Source organism: Aulonocara sp. 'chitande type north' Nkhata Bay, linkage group LG23 (assembly GCF_057382095.1).
Source record: "Aulonocara sp. 'chitande type north' Nkhata Bay isolate Kocher_YH1m ecotype deep benthic linkage group LG23, A_spYH_male_GT1.1, whole genome shotgun sequence".
In the NCBI taxonomy this organism is placed as follows: Eukaryota; Metazoa; Chordata; class Actinopteri; order Cichliformes; family Cichlidae; genus Aulonocara; species Aulonocara sp. 'chitande type north' Nkhata Bay.
Genome location: NC_141365.1, coordinates 33,320,290 through 33,342,460, shown reverse-complemented (window position 1 = coordinate 33,342,460; position 22,171 = coordinate 33,320,290). Strand labels below are relative to the sequence as shown.

General features: G+C 38.7%; 1 protein-coding gene across 3 annotated transcripts in view; it reads right to left on the bottom strand.

Moving 5' to 3' along the window:
• Positions 1-22,171, bottom strand: part of LOC147302251 (beta-1,3-galactosyltransferase 1-like) — a 181,798-nt gene that overhangs the window by 42,065 nt on the left and 117,562 nt on the right. The window contains exons 3-5 of one of the 3 annotated variants that reach the window (XM_086282639.1): positions 10,066-10,199; positions 7,749-7,898; positions 6,773-6,864 (exon numbers count right to left, since the gene is read on the bottom strand). The gene's annotated coding sequence lies outside the window, so the exon portion shown is untranslated. The remainder of the gene's footprint in view (positions 1-6,772; positions 6,865-7,748; positions 7,899-10,065; positions 10,200-22,171) is intronic. The other 2 variants (XM_086282640.1, XM_086282641.1) reach the window with 2 other exon arrangements.

Here is a 22,171-nt window from a genome sequence, read left to right as displayed (position 1 = left end):
CACTTGAAAGAGCTGTTTTTATACAGTTTTCAGCTTTATTAATGTGTAAGCAAGGACTCTTGTTGGCTTTTTGCAAATGCTTTGATTCCACCTACGTCATCTGTATCAGCAGTAGTTCACTTGGGTTTACTTTTTTCCCTCACATTGCCACATCTTTGCTGCCTTTTGTGCATTTGTGTAAGTCTTACCAAACAGGGCTAAATATAAGTGGTCAAATGTTCATATGATCAGAATCAGAATCAGAATACTTTATTGATCCCTGGGGGAAATTATTTTTTGTTACAGTGCTCCATTATAAACCAACATTAAGACAAGACAGACAATCCGCTAACTAAGAATAGTACAATATATACATATATATACATACATACATAAGTCACTCATAAATAAATAGCTGGAAAAGAAACATGTGTAGCTGTAGCATTAACCAGTGTGTTAAGTGGATGCGTTGTACAGGGAGATGGCCACAGGCAGGAAAGATTTCCTGTGTCGTTCAGTGGTGCTTTTCGGTAATCTCAGTCTCTCACTGAACGAGCTCCTGTGACTGACCAGCATGTCATGGAGTGGGTGGGAGGTGTTATCCAACATTGTCTTTATCTTGGACAGCATCCGCCTCTCCGACACCACCTTGAGGGAGTCCAGCTCCATCCCCACAACATTACTGGCCTTACGGATTAGTTCATTAAGTCTGTTGGCATCTGCGACCCTCAGCCTGCTCCCCCAGCATGCAACAGCATAGAGGATCGCACTGGCCACAACAGACTCATAGAAAATCCTCAGCATTTTCTGGCAGATGTTGAAGGACCTCAGTCGCCTCAAAAAATACAGACGACTCTGGCCCTTCCTGTGAAGTGCTGTGGTGTTTTTAGTCCAGTCCAGTTTATTGTCAATGTGTACTCCAAGGTATTTATAGTCCTCCACAATGTCAACACTGACCCCCTGGATTGAAACAGGGGTCAAGTGTTTCCTGGTCTTCCTGAAGTCCACGATCAGTTCCTTGGTCTTTGCCACGTTGAGCTGCAGATGATTCTGCTCACACCACGTGACAAAGGAGTTGACCACAGCCCGGTACTCTGTCTCATCATCCCTGCTGATGCATCCAACCACCGCAGAGTCATCAGAAAACTTCTGAAGATTGATTGATGATGTGCCCTGCTTTCAAATGAAAGGATTTTTCCTATTGCATATGTTTCAGGAACTCTTTTATGGTGTGTATTTCATGCATGTTCATTTCGCAATGAGTGCTATTTATCAAAGTAACACTTATTTTGACAAAGTAAACCATTTTAATCTACATTTCTTTCAAGGCTGCTTTCTGTGTATGTGTAACGTTGGTAGGGTCGGTGTATTCTCTGCAGGACTTTTATCTTATTCTGACAGAACAACACATGATGATGATGCCAAGAGTAACAAAGTTCACAAACGGCGAGCACAAAGGCTTGTTTACCCTTCCCTCCTGAGCTGACGGTCATACATCCTTTTAAATGAAGGTCCTTTTTCACCTTTCACTCAAAAAACAACAAACAATAACAACAAACTCTACACCCACTCAATGCTCTGAAAATGAGTAGTTTAGTGTGTAGTTGTTAGGATGTGTCAATTAAGTTGTAATTGACTGTGTTGTTACCCTCTCATTGATTTCTAAGTATACTTTTTCATTTGCTATGGTTGGATTGACTGTTGTGGCAATGGCTACAATACAGACAACAGAGTTGTTCACCGCCTCTCACTTCTAATACTGCTTTCTGTCTGTCCTTGAAAGGAGCATGTATAAAAGCTGCTGGAATATAACAGCAGAAGCATGGTAAACTAAATGGGTACAACCACAACCAGCCATTCTCTCAGATTGTTTTTTTTTTTGTGTTTGGCCTTTTTTTGCAATAAACTGTTGGGTGGGATTTGGGGAAGCAAACAAAATTACACATTAAAAAACAAAATCTCCCTGTCTCCCTCTGGTTTCATAGATATCTAGATATCACATTTTGCACATTCTTTTGCAAAACTAATTTGAAATCAGTATTGAAATTTGTACTGTACTGTACAAAAATCTCAAACTTTAGCCTAAGAGGATCACAATGATGTGACTAATGCCAGACTGCACTAGAGTACATACATACACACACAAACACGCACACACACACACATTTATCAGAGGTTTGAGTTAGGCGTACCCCCTGAATATTTCTGGCTGCAGGCTTTGGACAATGACTGGCAATAATGGTTATTATTATTCTGGATACTGTAGCTCCTGTGAAAACTAAGGTCTCTAATCAGAAGTACCTGACTCTGTGGTATAATTCTCAAATACGTACCCTAAAGCAGATGACTCGTAATCTGGAGAGGAAATGGCGTGTTACAAATTTAGAGGATCATCATTTAGCCTGGAGAAATAGTTTGCTGCTTTATAAGAAAGCCCTCCGCAAAGCCAGAACATCTTACTATTCATCACTGATTGAAGAAAATAAGAACAACCCCAGGTTTCTCTTCAGCACTGTAGCCAGGCTGACAAAAAGTCAGAGCTCTTTTGAGCCAACAATCCCTTTAACGTTAACTAGTAATGACTTCATGAACTTCTTCACAAATAAAATTTTTATCATTAGAGAAAAAATTACCAGTAATCATCCCACAGATGTAATATTATCTACAGCTACTCTTAGTACCATTGATGTTAAGTTAGACTCTTTTTCTCTAATTGATCTTTCTGAGTTAACTTCAATAATTACTTCCTCCAAACCATCAACGTGTCTTTTAGACCCCATTCCTACAAAACTGCTCAAAGAAGTCCTGCCATTAATTAATTCTTCGATCTTAAATATGATCAACCTATCTCTAATAATCGGCTATGTACCACAGGCCTTCAAGCTAGCTGAAGTTAAACCTTTACTCAAAAAGCCATCTCTAGACCCAGCAGTCTTAGCTAATTATAGGCCAATCTCCAACCTTCCTTTCATATCAAAAATCCTTGAAAGAGTAGTTGTCAAACAGCTAACAGATCATCTGCAGAGGAATGGTTTATTTGAAGAGTTTCAGTCAGGTTTCAGAGCTCATCACAGCACAGAAACAGCTTTAGTGAAGGTTACAAATGATCTTCTTATGGCCTCTGACAGTGGACTCATCTCTGTGCTTGTCCTGCTAGACCTTAGTGCAGCATTCGATACTGTCGACCATAATATCCTATTAGAGCGATTAGAACATGCTGTAGGTATTACAGGTACTGCACTCCAGTGGTTTGTATCATATCTATCTAATAGACTCCAATTTGTTCATGTAAATGGAGAGTCCTCTTCACACACTGAGGTTAATTATGGAGTTCCACAGGGTTCAGTGCTAGGACCAATTCTGTTTACATTATATAGGCAGTATCATTAGAAGACATAGCATACATTTTCACTGCTATGCAGATGACACCCAGCTCTATCTGTCCATGAAGCCAGATAACAGACACCAATTAGTTAAACTGCAGGAATGTCTTAAAGACATAAAGACCTGGATGGCCGCTAACTTTCTGCTTCTTAATTCAGATAAAACTGAGGTTATTGTACTCGGCCCTGAAAAGCCTAGAAATATGGTATCTAACCAGATTCTTACTCTGGATGGCATTACCTTGGCCTCCAGTAACGCTGTGAGGAACCTTGGAGTCATTTTTGACCAGGACATGTCCTTCAATGCACATATTAAACAAATATGTAAGACTGCGTTCTTCCATTTGCGCAACATCTCTAAAATTAGAAATATCCTGTCTCAGAGTGACGCTGAAAAACTAGTTCATGCATTTATTACTTCCAGGCTGGACTACTGTAATTCATTATTATCAGGATGTCCAAAAAACTCACTGAAAAGCCTTCAGCTAATCCAAAATGCTGCAGCAAGAGTACTGACAGGGACTAGAAAGAGAGAACATATTTCTCCTGTTTTGGCTTCCCTTCATTGGCTTCCTGTTAAATCCAGAATTGAATTCAAAATCCTGCTTCTCACATACAAGGTCTTAAATAATCAGGCCCCATCTTATCTTAATGACCTTGTAGTACCATATCACCCTATTAGAGCACTTCGCTCTCGCTCTGCAGGCCTACTTGTTGTTCCTAGAGTATTTAAAAGTAGAATGGGAGGCAGAGCCTTCAGTTTTCAGGCCCCTCTTCTGTGGAACCAGCTTCCAGTTTGGATTCAGGAGACAGACACTATCTCTACTTTCAAGATTAGGCTTAAAACTTTCCTTTTTGCTAAAGCATATAGTTAGGGCTGGACCAGGTGACCCTGAATCCTCCCTTAGCTATGCTGCAATAGACATAGGCTGCCGGGGGATTCCCATGATGCATTGAGTTTTTCCTTTCCAGTCACCTTTCTCGCTCACTATGTATTAACAGACCTCTCTGCATTGAATCATATCTGTTATTAACCTCTGTCTCTCTTCCACAGCATGTCTTTTATCCTGTCTTCCTTCTCTCACCCCAACCGGTCGCAGCAGATGGCCTCGCCCCTCCCTGAGCCTGGTTCTGCCGGAGGTTTCTTCCTGTTAAAAGGGAGTTTTTCCTTCCCACTCTTGCCAAAGTGCTTGCTCATAGGGGGTCATATGATTGTTGGGTTTTTCTCTGTATCTATGAAGCGCCTTGAGGCGACTTATGTTGTGATTTGGCGCTATATAAATAAAATTGAATTGAATTATTATTATTATTATTAGTTATTTTTGCCTTAACATGCAAAACGCGAACAGTTCTCTACTGCCAGGGGCACAGTGCATAATCGGAAATTATGGACTATGTAATACAACATACATTATAGCATAGAAAATGTTATATGGGATTATACAGACTCAGTATATACTGTACAAGTACATAGACAAACTAAATTAGCTGAGGCTGACATGAAAAAAGGTTATGAAATACGTTACAGTGCGACAAATTTTAGAGTAGACTGTTTCTCCGCACTGTACTCTGACAAGAATTACAGCAGTCAATACGCAATAATATGGAAATGTAATTTTTACCATTCAGTGACCAGGCCTGCATTGCAGCGTGCATTAAATCACCAATTAAAGCACCCATAGTCAGTTTTAAGAGCGTAGCGATCATCTTTCCATTGGTTTAATTAGGCTAATTAATTGCTATTTGAAACATTGCTCATTGTAATTACATTTAATCAAGGGGTGACCTATTAGATGGCGAGAATCATAATGGTTGTGAAGAAGACCTTTCTGCTGGTTACTTAAGCTTGACTGACTCTTGATGAAAAGAAGAGCTGGTATTTTAATTCATATTGTTGATGTAGTTAGACCAGACTCAAATAAAACAAACAAAGACCTACTTCTGAAAAAAAAAATCAAAGGAATAGTTCATTATTGCAAAGGCACATTTTTGCAGTCTTTCACAGTCAAAATACGTCTGTGCAAAAATTCATTCACTGAAAATTGGACGTATATCAGAAAACATCAGCTTACATCAGTTTTCATTTATAATGCCCCATCTTTAGACCACTTGAATTACCTAAAACGGAGGGAAGTTCCTTCCATTTAAAGGGGTCATTACTATTTTGTGTTAGATAGTGGATGAACTAAGCTGCACCAAGGCCCAGTATAAGAAGTTGGGGTTAATTTGGTACTCTAATAGAGCCTAAGAAAAAATATGGAGTCGAAAACATAAATAAGATTCCTTTAAAAGATCACAGACCATCATTCTTCTGAGGGAATTTAACCACCCTCTCTGAACATTATGCACCTGATGAGACAGGCAAAACAAAACTGAACATGACGCACACAGGACAAATGACTATCAGAATAAAGCAGGAAACAAACAGAGGCCAGTCACAGGAAAACATGGAAAACACACAGACTCAGACTGACTGAATACAGGGAACGGGAGACAAGACTAGCAAGACAGAATGAGGACAGAGAAACAGAGAAACCAGACAGACAAAAAAAGAACAAAAACTAGACACACCAATGAAGTCGGTGTCAGAAATACACAAATCCATGATGTTGTAAATAAATGTTTTAAGTAATTTCTAATTTTTAATGACTAGTCTCATTTTTGTCCAGAGTGGATGCCCATGAAAACGTTTCCCAGTCCAGACTTCCAGTTTGATACAACACAATAACCAAATATCCCAACTGGGAAGTGTTAAACTTAAAACTTTCAAACAATCTCTTATTTTCATTAGGATGGAAATAATTACGACAAAGAATCTTTCAGACATCAGCCAAATCCACATTTTATACCCAATGATAGCAGACCTCCATATAACATGAGAGAGGAGATTGCTGTGATGAAAATCACTGCAAAATGGTATCTGCAAACCACAAAGTACAAGACCCAGAACCACTGGCTTCACCTGCAGTTGAAGTACTGCAGAGGAAATTTACAAAAAGCCATTCAAGAGCTTCAAGAACAGCTGGGAGAGGCTCGTAGGAGCAGACCCGAGTCTAACACTGAGGAGAACTTCACCCCTGAGGTGACTGAAGCTTCTGTTGAATACAGCAAGACAGCTAACACCACTGCAGAGCTGAGTCTGGAGACCTCAACACAAACAGCAGAAGCTCCACACACAGACTCCACAGAGCTGAAAACAACTAAGAAGCAGCATGAAGAGATCGAACAATTCTCAAAACTCAAAAACATCAGGAAGAGGAAGCTGCAAAACGCAAAGAACAAGAAGAGAGAATCCGCTGTGAGATCGCAGAGCTCAAAGCCAAACTCTGCGCCACTGAGGCCCTGCGTGAAAAAAGGATTTGAAGACACAGAACTTGAAACAAGAGCTGGAAAAGACCAAAGCTTCCTACCTGGAAATCGTAGAGAAGCAAAAATAGGAGAACGCAAACATCACAGAGAAACAGACGTAGAAAAGATCGTACTGCGGGAGACTTTGCAGTCTCTGCAAGAGACAAGGAAAAAACAAGAAACAGAGGCCAGCATTACTGAATTAGAAAATCCTCAGGACCAAAATAAGACAGGACAGGAGCCAATAGCAGAGAAACAAGCAAAAGTGGGGAAGCAAAGAAAAAGAAAAAACCCAAAAAGAAAATGAAGCGCATTGACAAAATGAAGTTTTTCCTCCCCACTGTCACCCAAGTGCTTGCACACAGCTTGTTTTTTTTCTTTTATTCAGTTCAGTTCAATTCATTCAAAAAAATTGGAATTGTGAAGATTGAATTTTGTCTGATTTAAAAAGTATTTAAAATGTCAAATTACCACAACGCAACAGCAGAAATAGTTTTTTGCTCTGTGGATAGTTTCCGCTATATCTGTGCTGTTGATGCCTTTTGGGGCATTTTTTATCAGTTAACCTGTTTTGGTTTTATCTCTACTAGCAAGCCCCCGGGCTCCACGCGGGAGACGGGGAACAAACAAACATATTTACACACCTGTAACCATGACATTCCTTATGAAACAGAAAACTGGACACGTGACAGCAGTGCGAGAACTTTTGTCACTCACATCACTCATACTTCAGTACAGGAAGATGTAGTTCACTGTCAGCTTTTACAGCCACGAGTGAAGGATCTGCTATCTGTTTAAAGTCAACACAGCTACAGTGCACATTTGTATCATCCCCTGTGTTGTGAATTTTATGAGCCATGTATCTGCTGATACATATGAGAAAGCAGCTTGCAGTGATGTATCTTCCTACTGCCATGCGGGCACGACAAACAGACAAGAAAAAGATATATAACTGTAACAAGACACTGCATTTTTTAAATTATTTATATAAGAGCGTATAAGAAACATTTAGGATTAGATAATGCAAGATATAGATACCTCTGCATTTTACACAGTCACATAGAAGTGAAATCACAGTTCATTCTGATGAGTAAGTGAGAAGAGCAGCAGACACTCAATATCTCTCAGTACAACCAGTCCAATAGCTTCTCGTAAGGACAGGATCAGGTCTCACAGTGGAGGGAGCAACTGTGGATATAAATCCAGCACACACACTGTTTGAGAAATACACACATATATCCAAGGCTAAAGATTTTGGCAGGAATGGGAATGGCATGAATAAAGATTTTCTGTTGTGCATGCTGAGGAATTATTTGTAGTCTCTTGTTTAATTACAAAGCTTCTCATTCATATGTCTCTCTTTACACTGTATTCTCAATTTCCTAAATATCATCTGTTGTTTTTCATCTCCAATTCTCACTGTTTCTATAATACCCAGATGGTGTTATTATGTCATGATAGCAGGTGTTTCATTAAGACTTGTAGTGCTGATACTAAGGATTGAGAAATTTACAGACAGGGACATTTTGATGACCCGGGCTACGCATCGAATGGTACCTCTGAGACAACGCATGATGATGTCTTTTAATTCAGCCTCAATTGGTATCTGGACAGAGTCAGGTCATCACAATCACACACTCCAGCAATCAACATTTGTATACATGCAATAGTGTCGTAATGTGTCGAAAGCCTACATTAGCCACACAGATATGGGAAATGTAGATACAATTACAGTGCCTTGTGACGTTGAATATCTGAACACAGTGTTACCCACCACCACTGCTGTAACTGATCACTATGGCTGTTCACAGAAACAACATCAATGTAGCTTTTTTTCTGCTTCAGGGTAGATTATGTTCAAGATCTAAGAAACCACTGATTACTGATCAAACACTTCTCTGGAAATTAGTGTTACAGTCTATCAAAGATCCCAGTTTGTGGATAGTAAGAGGGCATATAGCTGAGCATGAGTGACATCCATCCATCCATTCTCTTCTGGCTATCCCAGCTGTCGGTCGCAGCCGGTCGCCAGTCTGTCGCAGGGCGCATTTCTTTCATATAGTAATTCTACAACAGCAAAGCCATGTCCTTGCTGACCAGAGCCTCCTCAGTTCAAATTCTGTTTTCCTGTTCTTTAATCTCCTCCACTGTGAACAAGAGTTTTGCAGTCACAAGAATAACGCTACTGTCTTAACAATACAGCCAAAGAATTCATTAAATAAATGGATTAGTGTTATACTTTTTTAATACTACTTTTCAATATTTCAATACTTTTTAAATACTTTTTAAATTGTACAATTCATCCATGTAGTGGTGGGGATTTTTAAAACTTGGATTTGTACTGCTCATATATATACAAAAAAGTCCCACTCCCTGGAGGTGGCATGTGTGCTCCTTAAACTCAACCTTGATTAGAGGCCGTGGACTCTGAGGGTTCTGCACAATATCTTAACTGTTCCTAGGACTGCACTCTTGTTACACAGACCTCTGATGTTGTATTGTCTTATGTTCCTGCTCAGGTGGTTGATGTAATGTCTAAGAGGAGTTTCCATGTTGTGGTGAGAGAGGTAATTGCGGTTGGAAAGATCCGTCATGATTACAATTGTTATTCCTTTAGGAATAGAATAGAAGAATAGAATCAAACTTTATTAATGCCTTGGGGAGGTACCCTTAGGGAAATTATGATTAGAGCAAACACCAGTTCATGTTAAATCCAAAAAAAGACAAAAATAGGTACAGTAGATGTAGGTCATGTTTGGTGATGGTGCTGTTCATCTCTTCATTCCAGAGACTGGTTAGATGTCTGCCTTTGTGATGTTGACTGGTTCATGCTCTTCATCTCACTCTCCTAGATGTTTTTCCAGCTTTCCCCAGTTTCAGCTATCTCCTTCTGCTTTTATTCACTTGTAAACCATGGATGGTTCTTCAGAGAACACATTTATTGCCTTGGCTTCTGCCTCTCTGATATTTCTCTTTAGCCCAGTAGCCAGAGCTCTGAGTCTTTGCTTAGCAGTTTCTTGAGCCTCAGTTATGGACATCTCGTTGTACCTCTTTTCCTGTTTCTTATGACGTATTTCTGCACCTGAGTTAGCCTCCAGCATTCTTCCCCATGGGGGTTTTCCTCTGTTGCAGTAGCATATACGAGCTCATTGGTTTCAGTGAGTGAAACTGGCAGTGGGGATATTGCATAGGGCAGTATTCACATCTGCAAGCGTCTCCTCAAATGCTCTTGGTTGGGTGGCTCCTGTCAGCTGGACCACAATTTTCATCCTTAGTCTAGATGCTGGGCATCATGCAGTTCTGGCCTAGCCCGGGAACCCTTAACGGATACATAGAAAAAAAAAATAGGACTTACCGAGTTGATAAAGAACGTTGTGCCACCACTCAGTGTGATTGCTCTTATTAAGTATAGTGAAGACAGATAACAGGACACAGGGTAAGTTGATGTTGCTTCATAGTACAGGCTCCATGGTACAGGATGTGGTTCACCTGTGAAATATTCAAATATCAATTAGGAAAAAGACTGACACAGATCACCCAGTGGTGCTTAAGACCTCTGCATGTCACATTGATGAAAACTGCATAATTTTGTTTCTCTGTGGTTCCCAGTTTCTCAGAGCTGTCTAAGTAATGTTTTAACTGAAAATGTTCACTGCTGTTATTTCCAGTGTTTGCGTTTGATGTTATTAATCGGCATTAAAGCATTGTTCAGTTCATTATGTATCTTTACATTTACTGTTACCTGTTTTTCAGGATTTTCCACTCTTAACTAAAGATGAAATGTTTATGTTAAACAAATCTATGTGATTTGTACAAAGCAGCGTGGGAGAGAAAATGCGATGTTTGCTGTTTAATGTCATATGTATGTTGTATTATTTTACTGTTGGTCAAGGCAGCAACAGCTAAGCCTCAGATACAGACCTTTAAGTCTTAAAGCCAAAAAGCCAAAAAACACGAGCAAAAATAAGTTTATGTTTACAAAGAATAACAGGACTAAAGACAATTTAACGAGAGCGCCTTATTTTCACTACAACAGTCAATAAAATGTCTCTCTTAGTTTAAAAACTTGCCCAAGCTCAAACTCATGGCTGCGCCTTTTAAACCCGCTCTTAATTAGGTAGAAGTTGCCTAGCAACACAGCAGAAATTGTGAATGTGATAAGAAAAAATGTATGATGTTTAAAAGATCAAAACAAGCCATATGTTTAAAGGAAGAACTCATAATGCTTCAGTTCAGGGAAAGTCAGAACCGAGACATTAGTAAGATTTCAATGTCATCTTTCCATTTAATCTGACTCAAGCAGGATAGCATAAAAACTTTCAAGCTGAATTTTATTAAACTTGTTGGTAACGTGTAAAATTAGAGGTCCTAAGTGAAACATCAGATGAAGGATCTCTTAAATCTCTTGAACCCCCCCCCCCCCAAAAAAAATATGCTATTAGTCAATCAAGTCTTAAAAATGATTAAACTAAACTAATATTGATAATACCACCTAATTTCATGAAACTTGGAGGAGCTATTGCTGCTATTAGACTGGCAGGGGCAGTGTGAAACATGCTGCTTCCCCAGTTTGTTAGTGATTCAGACATCGGCCACTTTATGTGTGAGATTTGACCCTACAATGAATGGAACCTAATGCAGGTTAGTCAGTTGACTATTTTTTGATAGTTACCTTAATATTTGGGTAATTATGGTCTATGGGGACACACCCACCACTTTTTAATCATATCACATAATTATCAAAATATAGTTTATAAACTGTGAGTCTGTGTTTGGATCCCATTTTAATGTCTTAGAGGCTTCCTCTCCTTCACCGTTTGCAGTTTTTCCCTCTTATGTTTTCACTGTTTAGGACATTTTCCAAAACAGTCATATCTTTTAGTGAGGTGAGCAACTGAAGGGGCAAAGACATGAGATTGTTCTATTAAAATAGTCATATTCAGTTCATATTTTAATAGGGAAATGAAAAAGAGTGCATGTTAAAAGGGGCTGAAATGGCATTCAGTTTATTGGCCTTTGGCAAATTATTATTACATTTAAAATTCTTTATTTAAAAATGAAATCTCATTGAGATGGGGATTGCTTTGTGAACAGAAAACATACAATCTGAGACTAGACAGACATAAAACAAAACACAAATACATACTGCAGGTATATTGCAAATATAACCTTTAAAATATTCTGATTAAAAAAGAGAGAATGTAGTTTCTATTTTTCATTCAGTTCATTTTATTTGTATAAAGCAGTTTTTTTTTTTAACCTAGTTTGGCTAAGTTCAGCGTTATTAAGAGGTGCAACTTGTGCTAAAATGTCCTGTGACCTGACATTGTAAGTACTATATTTAAATGTACCAAGGGAGAAGAGGAAATTGGGCATTCTTTGAAGTAAAACTTTATAAATAAGAATTGTGCACGTTTTTGTTTGATAAGACAAAAAAGATCAAACCTTTTCGTCTAGGATCAAATGGTGAGTGAGAAGTATTTGGACAAGAAAAACATAGTAGTTTACCAGATGTTTTCAGGTCTCGAAAGCTATTAATTCATATGAAATAAAACATGAAGGCAGAGTTTTACTGATGGCTAAGGTCAGATTTTTTCTCTGTTCTGTACTGTAGGTTTAAGGACAGAGAAATAAAGGGTCAAATTCTTAAAACTTCTACCTAACTGATAGGTCAACTAAAATAGACAGAAGAAGACATCTCTCACATAGAGGCCAGAATTTCCATCACTGTGCCCTGATTTCACTGTTCCATCAAGTTTTCAATATAAATGGAGACTGGCTTAAGCTCGCCTGCCGTGTCAGATGGTGCACACAGGGACAACAGGACGAGATGTAGACTGTGATTAACACTTCTGATATCCACCATCATTTCTCAGTTCAGATGGCTTTTTTCTTCTATCCTTCTTGGCCTTTAGATGTAAGATAAGATGAAACTTTAATGATCGCCCTGGAACGGGGTCAATGGAGCCACAAACAGTAACAAGACAGAGCGAAGAAATAGAATACAAAGGCGAGAGCAGGCCATATAAATACATGCAGACAGCGAGTATGAAATAAACTAGAAAAAAATACTCATATAGGCGATAAATGGGTGGAAGTACACAAAATGTAAACAGCATTACTATAATGTATTGAACAAAATTACGTATACAAACATGAAAATGTAGTTCGTTTAAAAACAACAGTAATAAAGCAGTCACTGAAATGACAGCTCTACAAATGTTGTTCTTTAAAATGTCTATAGGGATGATTTAGTTTGAAGTATTCATGAGCTGACAGAGTTTTCCTCAGAACTGCAGGCAGGATGTATCATTGACTGCTAACTCCTCTATTTTTCATCAAAGACTCATCACCAAAGGTTGAACTGGAGACCTCTAGGTATGATATTCGAAAGGAAAAAACACACAAAAAAACAACTCTAGCTGCCGTCTGGGATGTCTTGCATGTTACACCTTCACACAGGCACTTAAACATGAATGTGAAGGCAACAATCAAAACAAACTGAAAAGGTTTTCACACTGTGAAGCGAGGAGAGGCTGGTGGAGAGGGTAAGGCATGTATAGTAACTTACAGTATTCGACTAATATAAATATACGTATATGCTATGTGAAAAAGGCAGTGAATGCTGGTGTTGTGAAAACAGCGGGAAGTTAGTTATTGTTGTTTGGACCGACAATTTACCTCACTGTAGAACTGCCCTTGAAAACCATTAGGGTATTTGACATAAAAAGTTTTACTGATGGTATAAGGTCAAACAGAAAGAGAGTAGTGACACCTCGTAAAAAACATTTTTAGATACTTTTCATGGGGGAAAATAAGCAAAAATGGCCACAATCACAGAACTTGAAAAAGTTGATATCTTGGCTGCCATGTGTAAAAGTTCTTCATCATTTTATATTAACTAAAAGGATACCCTTGCTTTGCCTGTGAATTGTTTGTGATTGAGCAATGAGCTTATTTTCTGCCTTGATCTGTAACAAATCAGTGAAAAAAGCTGAGGAGTCATTTATTTCCCCACAGGAGTACCCACCAGGACCCAAATTCAGGTCAAACTGAGTACTGTGTTCAGCGGCACTGGCTAATCACCACATTAGAGCATCTGATTTGCTTTTCAGTGTTTTTGCAAAATGCAAAGCTGAGCTCAAAGTACCACAAAATGACAGACATGGAATAGCTGTTTCTCACTGTGGCAAAACCACTGGAATCCTTAAATGGAGTTTAAAGATCGTTCTGACCTTTGAACTCTTGAAAATGCTTTTCCCCTCAAGCAGGAGCACGTTGCGTGACTGCTGTTAAGAGTTCATAATGTACAGAAGCTGCTGGGATAAAATCTAATTTGGACATTTGTCCCAGACTCTGCACTGCAGCTGCATAATGAATCCAATAAACACAATACACAACTGCCAGGCACTGATGTTAATGGGAACTCCAGAAGTGCTCTAGAAAAGGTGGAGGTCTAGCAGTGTACATTCAGTGGGACTTGTGGTGTAATTGCATTGTACAGTAGATGTTAATGCAGCCGGTCAGTGTAGTTAGGCTGATGGCAGCTAGAGGGCGAGACCGGTGTGTTTCTGTAGAGAATGTTATGTTATGTGGGGCAGAGCAAGAACAAGAAAATAAAGTGTGGTTATGAATCGTACAGTGGACCCGCGTATAATTGAATAACACGACAGGACTTAATGTCTACTGACCAAACTGAGCATCTGAAAAGTTGCTGCTTTTGGTGTGACACGTCACTGACTTTGTGCAGATACAGAACAAGGCTATTATACAAACTGAGAGAGCTTGATGATTTGTGTTTGTCATAACCAACAATTTTCCCTGAATTCAACTTTGATCAGCTGTACAGCAACAAAGATGAATCACAGATTTATTAAGTTTCACAAGCAGATTGATGCAAATTGTGTCTTATTTTTATTCATGTATTTAAATCAGAGTTGGAATCACTGCGGGTGCCAATAATTCCAAACATCCTCTGGTTCTGCCTTCTAAATATGAGGATTCAATACTTTGTTTCTTTTCTTTTTTGTTTCTTTTTGACATTTAAAAAAAATGTTTTCTGATATTTCATTAATTACAAATAATTACTAATTATTCTTAAGTAAGAATTATCATTGTCGTAACCCTGTTCTAAATAGTTGTGCTAACATATCTGAAATTCAGCACCCATGAGTCTTTCTGATGGTACACATCACTGCCGTGCAATATGGAGTGCTATTATATAGTACTGTGGAAAGATTTTGAGCCATCCCTCATCTTTTTTATATTTTGCTTCCAAAGAACCAGAATCTCTTGTATTTTTTTATTGGTCTTGAGCTAGCATTTCTCAGGATTTCTGAAGGTCTTTTAAAGTTTTTCTTTGTCTTTTGCTGATTTTCACTCATTTTCAGTCCAGTCCTTGTACCTGATCAACATTACTTAAGGTGTGTGAGATTATCTTGACAAAGAACAGAATAAAAGGCAGCCAGAGTCCAAAGAAGAGCTTTGGATTGTCCATCAAGAAACCTGGAGAACTACTGCTAAAAGCTAAAGGCTTAAGAGAGTGCAGACTGTGTTGAAGAATAAAGGTAGTCATGTCAAATATTGACTTTAAAGCTCTGGACTGACTTTGCACAGCACTCTGTGTCCTAAATTATAATGTGGTTTTTAATTGTGTGTTTTTCTTTTTGTAAATTGTGGCTTGCAAATGACTTGCTATTTGCAAGTCATTTGCAAGAATTATTGCATCAAAGGTGTTCATTACTTACCCTTAGATAACTTATGCAACATGCAAAAGGGTCTTAAAAACAAATAAACACTGTAAATATACTGTAATAAACTTTGTATATTTAAAAAAAACAAAAAGGAATACTTGATTCAAATCACACATTTCTCATTAAAAAAAAAAACTTTGCAAAAGTGAACCATGTCCATTTTAAAAGTATAAGACTGATTTTGGCCTGTTAATGTTATGGTGATCTGTTATTCTTTACATGCATAAAACAATCCGGGCCTCCCTCTGGACCCCCCAGAATCAGCTGTTTTGTACAATACCTTTACTATACTTTATGAAGCTTTGTGAAATTTTACCGTCCATACTATAATGTTAAGGTTTAATCTCTGGCTCATTCAGAGAGCCTAACTCTGGATATTAAAGTGACCCTGGGCAAGATACTAAACCACACGCATCCATTGGTCAGTGAATGTGCATACATTAGATAAATAAAAATGCTTGTAGTTAAAGAACTTTGAGTGACTAGACAGACTAGAAAAGTGATATTTCACATGGTAGTCAGTGTTTACCTTTGAGCCCCACTCCTTACTCCTAGTTTAGTGTATATCCTGTGATGGGTCCTGAGGCCCTAAAGTGCTGTTTATTTTCAGGTCTTCACATTCAATTCACTTAAACCTGAACTGTAGTTGCAGTGGGAAAAATAAAAATAATAAAAAGTAGCAGATCAGTCCTGTGTGAATCTCTCTTTGATTCAAGAGTTGTGGAGTTTGAGTAAGAAAACATTAAAGAAAAAACAAGCAAGCTGATAAAGACTGATTTTTTGTGCATTTGCAAAAAGAATCTATATGTCTTGAAAATGCATTTCTTTTAAAATGCATATATGTACTTTAACACCCTCGTATTGTAGATAACAAGTACACACAATTTTTGCAGGGAAATGTGTGCAGACATAAATATGTTCGCCTTATCACCGACTGCAGGCAGAGGAGTCTTCGCACAGTGACAAAGTGCACAATGCCTGCATTGCGTTGCCCATTCTTCCTATCACCATTGTCATCTGAACGTTATTTATAGATAGAGGTGGCATACATTCAAGATAACATGTCCAGCGGTGTGAAGTCATTCATTCATAAAAGATATCAGCTATTGTTAATCAAAGTAAAGTACCATGTTCACTCTGTTCTATTTATTCAAGCACTTTTTCCTGATTCCAAAGGACATGTAAGAATAGCATTCATTGAACAGGAGCCATGTGCATATGTCTTCCTTTTTAATCCAAATATGTTTATAATAAAGCAGCTTAGCACACAAGAGCACTCAAGTATGCAAACGTGAGCGCACACCTGCCTGCACAGAGGCCACAGAAAGAGCTGGAACCGAATATTTCCACTGCTAAAAAAAGGAACGGATGATGATGATGATGATGATGATGATGATGATGATGCGGCCGCACTGGTAATTATGGTTTCTAATGTGGGACCAATTATCAACAACCATAAAGCTTTACTGCTGCCAGCGTGCAATTAGATTTAATTAGATGTTGGAAATTTGACTGTCAGAAAGAAGACCTAAAGAATAAGTGCTTTTCTCCCAAATGTTGTCTGTTCTTTGAAATGTTAAACTTATGCTGATTGATCAGTGAAATAGTCCAAGCAATAAAGCCGGAAGTTTAATGTCATACAAGTACAAATTTAGGCATACGGTATATTTTTGTGGGGTTTTGAGACCAAAGTGTAAAGGCTAATTTGGATGTGAGTGCCACAGGATATTATATCAATAAACATGTGTATGGCTTTACTTTCTCCAGCCATTGATTCTTATGATATTTTCTTCATTTCACAAAAACCTGACTTTAAAAAAAAAAAAAGGTCAAACATGGTGAAATGAGAACATAACTTTATTAGGAACACCTGGCTCATTAAATGATAACCCAAATCTGCTCTATGGCTAGAGATGAGATTACTGTGTAGGCCATCCTAGTACAGAGACAAGTGCAACAATCATTTTTATGATTTGAGCTTTATCCTGTTGGAAGCAGCCATCAGAAGATGGGTACACTGTGATCATACAAGCTGTGGAATTTAATGCTCGATTTAATGCTGTTATGTAATATTCTGACCCTACCATCTGAATGTCCCAACATAAATCAAGACTCATTAGACTGAACGATGTTTTTACAATGTTTTGTTGCCCAATGTTTGTGAGCTGGTCCAAATTGTAGACTTGGGGTCCGTTCTTCGTACCTCGCTTACTACATCCAAGATCAAATGACACATCCAAGATCAAAGCATCGCGCTAACTTTGAGCTCGCTATTCCGGTTCTCCGAACACACCTGTTCTTGACGATTAGTATACCTGGATGAAGTAATGTGAGATCACTGGGTGGCTTAAAAGGGGCTACGCATCGATAGTAGAAACATTGATCGGCAAACCTTTGATTGGTCGGCGAAAATGTCGAAGGAGCGTGCCCGGTATTTTTCGGCAGCAGAGCAAGAACTCTTGAGTGAGGGATTTCAGGAGTTTCAGAGTTTAATTAAAACGCAAGGGAACGCTGCAAAAGCAAGGAGAGAGGGCTGGCAGAAAGTTGCTGACAAATTAAACTCGTAAGTAATTTAATAATAATAATAATAATAGATTGGATTTATATAGCGCTTTTCAAGGCACCCAAAGCGCTTTACAATACCACTCTTCATTCACTCTCACATTCATACACTGGTGGAAGCAGCTACGGTTGTAGCCACAGCTGCCCTGGGGCAGACTGACAGAAGCCAGCCTGCCATATCGCGCCATCGGCCCCTCTGGCCAACACCAGTAGGCGGTAGGGTAAATTTATTATATTACACTATATTATATTATATTATATTATATTACATTATATCCTCTTTCACATTAGAGCCACGACAGGACCCACTAGAACATGGGAACAAGTGAAAGTGCAATATAAGAATATTCTACAGAATGGTAATATTTATCACTTATATTGCTTTTAGTCTCTTGGAAAAGAACCCCTGAAATAATCTGTTTGTTTGTTTATAACAGCAACCAAGAAAAGGGCAGCGCAAAAAAAGACAGGTGGTGGTCCTGCACCCCCTCGTCAACAAGTTGGTTAAGTAAATAATACCCTCACCGGAAAATCGATATCTCTCAATGAGCACACTGTAGCGCTGAGCTAAAGGATCCTGTCTGTCCCGCAATATACGCTGAGTTCTGAAAACTCTCCTTATCAATCTTGCACCTTCCGCAATGGGTTGGTCGCGTATACGGACAGGATATGACTGCGACAGACTTCCCAAATCCACCTTCGCTTTTATAGCCGTGGTCTCTCATCTTGATTACACGAAGTAATTTACAATTACTACTCTAAAATATGAATTACATCTGTAATAATCACATACATGTAATAGAATGTTAATAGTACATTTCCCTTTTTTTAGGAAATGACCTGTATGTATCTGTATGGAATCAATGAAAGGTTCAAGTACTGCATTAACTTTAGTTACATTGATAATATTTATTTATGGTAAAACAGTGGTAAAATATCGCTGTTGCTTTCGTATAAATGAAGCGGACATACCTGAGTGGCCGCAATCTAATCCTGTTTACATAAAGTAAGCCTGCTCCCGAGCAGGTTTACGCTTACGGATCTGTTGCTATGACAGCAAGTCCCGGATGAGCTTTGGAGAACCGAACGATCCAGGATCACGCGAAATCGTCAACAATCAAATCCAGCTAACTTACTTAGCGAGGTAGGAAGAACGGACCCCAGGTTTCCTGTTCTTAGCTGACTTGGTTGGCACTCCTGTGGTCTTCTGCTACAGGAGCCCATCTCCTTAAAGGTTTGTGTTGGGAATTTAGAGATGTTCTCTGCATGCCATGGTTATAATGAGTAGTTCTTTGAGTTACTGTTGCCTTTGTATGGGTTTTAAGCAGTCTGGCTATTCTCCCAGGAAAAATCACAGTAGATCAGCAGTTTATGAAATACTCAGATCAGCCCATCTGGCACCCACAAAGATACCACATTCCAAGTCACTTAAATCATCTTTCTGCTCAGTTCTGATGTTTAGTTTGAGACTTACCAGGTTGTTTTGACCATATCCACATGTGCTGAGTTGCTGCCATGTGATTTGGTATTTGTGTTAACGAGGGAAGTATGGTAGGTACTGGGGTTTGGTTAATTGGTGATTCTAAATTGGCCACAGGTGTGAATGTGAGTGCAAATGGTTGTCTGTCTCTATATGTTAGACAGACTGGCAACCTGTCCTGTCCTGGTCCTGAGCCATGTGAGACATGAGGTCAGAGCTCACTTTTGACTGTCCACTTAGTGAGAGCTGTGAATTCTGCTTTATTGCTGCTACTGCAGCAGTGATGAAGTGGGACGTAAAGCAGTTAAACTCTCTGCAGTCACTCAATACCACTCATATTTCTACAAGGATTTCTTCATATTCATACAACTAAGTACATTACAGAGTCTTTAATAGTCAGAAACGTTATGTTGGCTTGAAATACAATATCTCCCTCTTCTGTTACTGCAGCTTGAGGTGGTTCCACAGAAAAGGAGTCTGAAAGATGAAGGTTCTGCCTTCAGTAAGCCTGTAGTCTGAGAGCAAAGTGCTCTGTTGAGGTGGTACTATGAGGTCTTTAAGATACAATGGGGCGTGATTAATCAAGACCTTGTATGTGAGGAAAAGGATTTTAAATTCAAGTTTGAATTTAACAGAGAGTCAATGAAGAAAAGTCAACATGCCTTCTCTTTCTAGTCCCTGTCGGTAATCTTGCTGCAGGATTCTGGATCAACTAAAGGCTTTTCAGGTGTTTATAACAACTGGCTGATAATGAATTACTGTAGTCCAGCCTAGAAGTGGTGCTTTGAGCTTTCTTTAAAGTTCTTCATTTTTCTTCTTTTCATAATTCTAAATACAGTCTAAAAATCTGAAACAGGAATGCGAAGGCTAGTTATTGTGGAAAAGAGAGTCAATTATAGATAATACAGTTATTTTAACTGTATGAATTCTTCCTATGGCAAATATTGGTAGATTTATTTATTCAATGCTGAAAGTCTTCAGGTTACTCTATAGTTTTGAGAAGTCGACTGAAATTAAGATTGATTGACTCTAGGAGACGAGGACAAGGATATCTCATATTGCCAGCATGCAGAGAACAGAAGAGAAAAGGATGATGACACACAGGAAGAACAATGAACTTTAACCAATTAATAGTGCAATCTGAGGTGGTGGTAAACGTGTTTATAAGGTTGGTGGCTGCAGGCAGAGACTACAATAGATCCTGGCTGCAGGTAGAGTAATAAATCATCTGCATCTTATAGTTTATGATTTGGGATTGGATTCAAACAATGTTTATGTTTTGACAGATAGCTGCAATAAGTGGTTCACTGAATATGGCAAATAAAGACAGACAGACTGAGCACCCTGATACAGTAGATTATCATATCAGATCGTATTAAACCGCTTCCAAATGACTTTTACAAAATCACATAGAGCAGAAGGTAAATAAAAAAAAATATGAAAAAAAGGATGCTGCATCATTATTTTAGCCCTTAAGCGGAAGCAATAGTAACTGATTTGTTGTTTATTATGTCAGTCACCTGATTTGGAAAAAAATGTGTGTGATTGTGTTTGTGTGTGTGTTTGTGTGGGTGCTTTTACATATTTAAAGATATATAAATTCATAATTGTCCATATGAATTAGGTTCTCTTAACTCCTTGTCTGATGAGGAATATTATCAGCAGTGTTATTCCACTTTCAGTTGTCAGTGTGCAAACTTCCAAGAAGCATGACTCCAAATGTTCCAGGATTAGTTAATGTTGCAGTCGATGTCACTGAGGATGTGCTTTTTGTTAGCTGTCACCTTGGTTTCTGTACAGGTCTTGTCAAATCTTGTGATCACAGACATCAAAGTTCCAAGTTCTGAGAGATCTAATTTCTTTGCCACAATTTCACCATCTACAGCTTGACTGTTTGTAACTTAGTTCATTCTGATTTAAAAGTTTACATATTTTTATCTTAAGAAACCCTTTTTACTGAACAGTATGAACCTGTAAGTACAATTTAAATGCAAGTGAACAGAGACAAACTGCTGGTCACAAACAAATGTGATTGGCGTCACTTTGTTTGGCATGCTGCCTTACTTTGTCAATATTTACTGCTCACAGTTTGATCTTAGCTCCTATTCTAAGTTCGCCTTTCCCTTAATGAGATTTGTTCTGCTGATTCTCCGTCTGCTTCAGCTGACAATAACCAGGAGCCATGCAAAGGCAAGCCAGTCGGGTTTGGATCTGAACTGAGACACCATAATGAGCCCAATTTCACAGCCTCCACCACAGGAGAGCCTAATGCCTAATGTCAGTAACCCACTGTGTAGTAATCACTGTGCACGTCACTCTCTAATGCTACTTCCTCAAACATACACACAAACACAGATATGGAGACACGTACACTCGTATGCAGACAAACAACAGTGTTGTCTGAAAAGAAAAATGTTTCATTATGCTCTTTTACCCCAGATACACTAATGGCCAATTATTTCTGATATTTTCCAGCAGTAAAGCTAGCTAGTGTTTAAACCGCAAATACCCAGCAGACTTTGTCCTGCGAACTATGTTGCTTCATGATAGCTTTGTGTAGAAGAAGAATGCTCGGGCAGCTAGTGAGAGATGGGGTTCATCCACAATCAGCACAGCTTCTCTGCAGCACTGACATTTGTAGGATCTAATAAAGTATATAGCTGTAT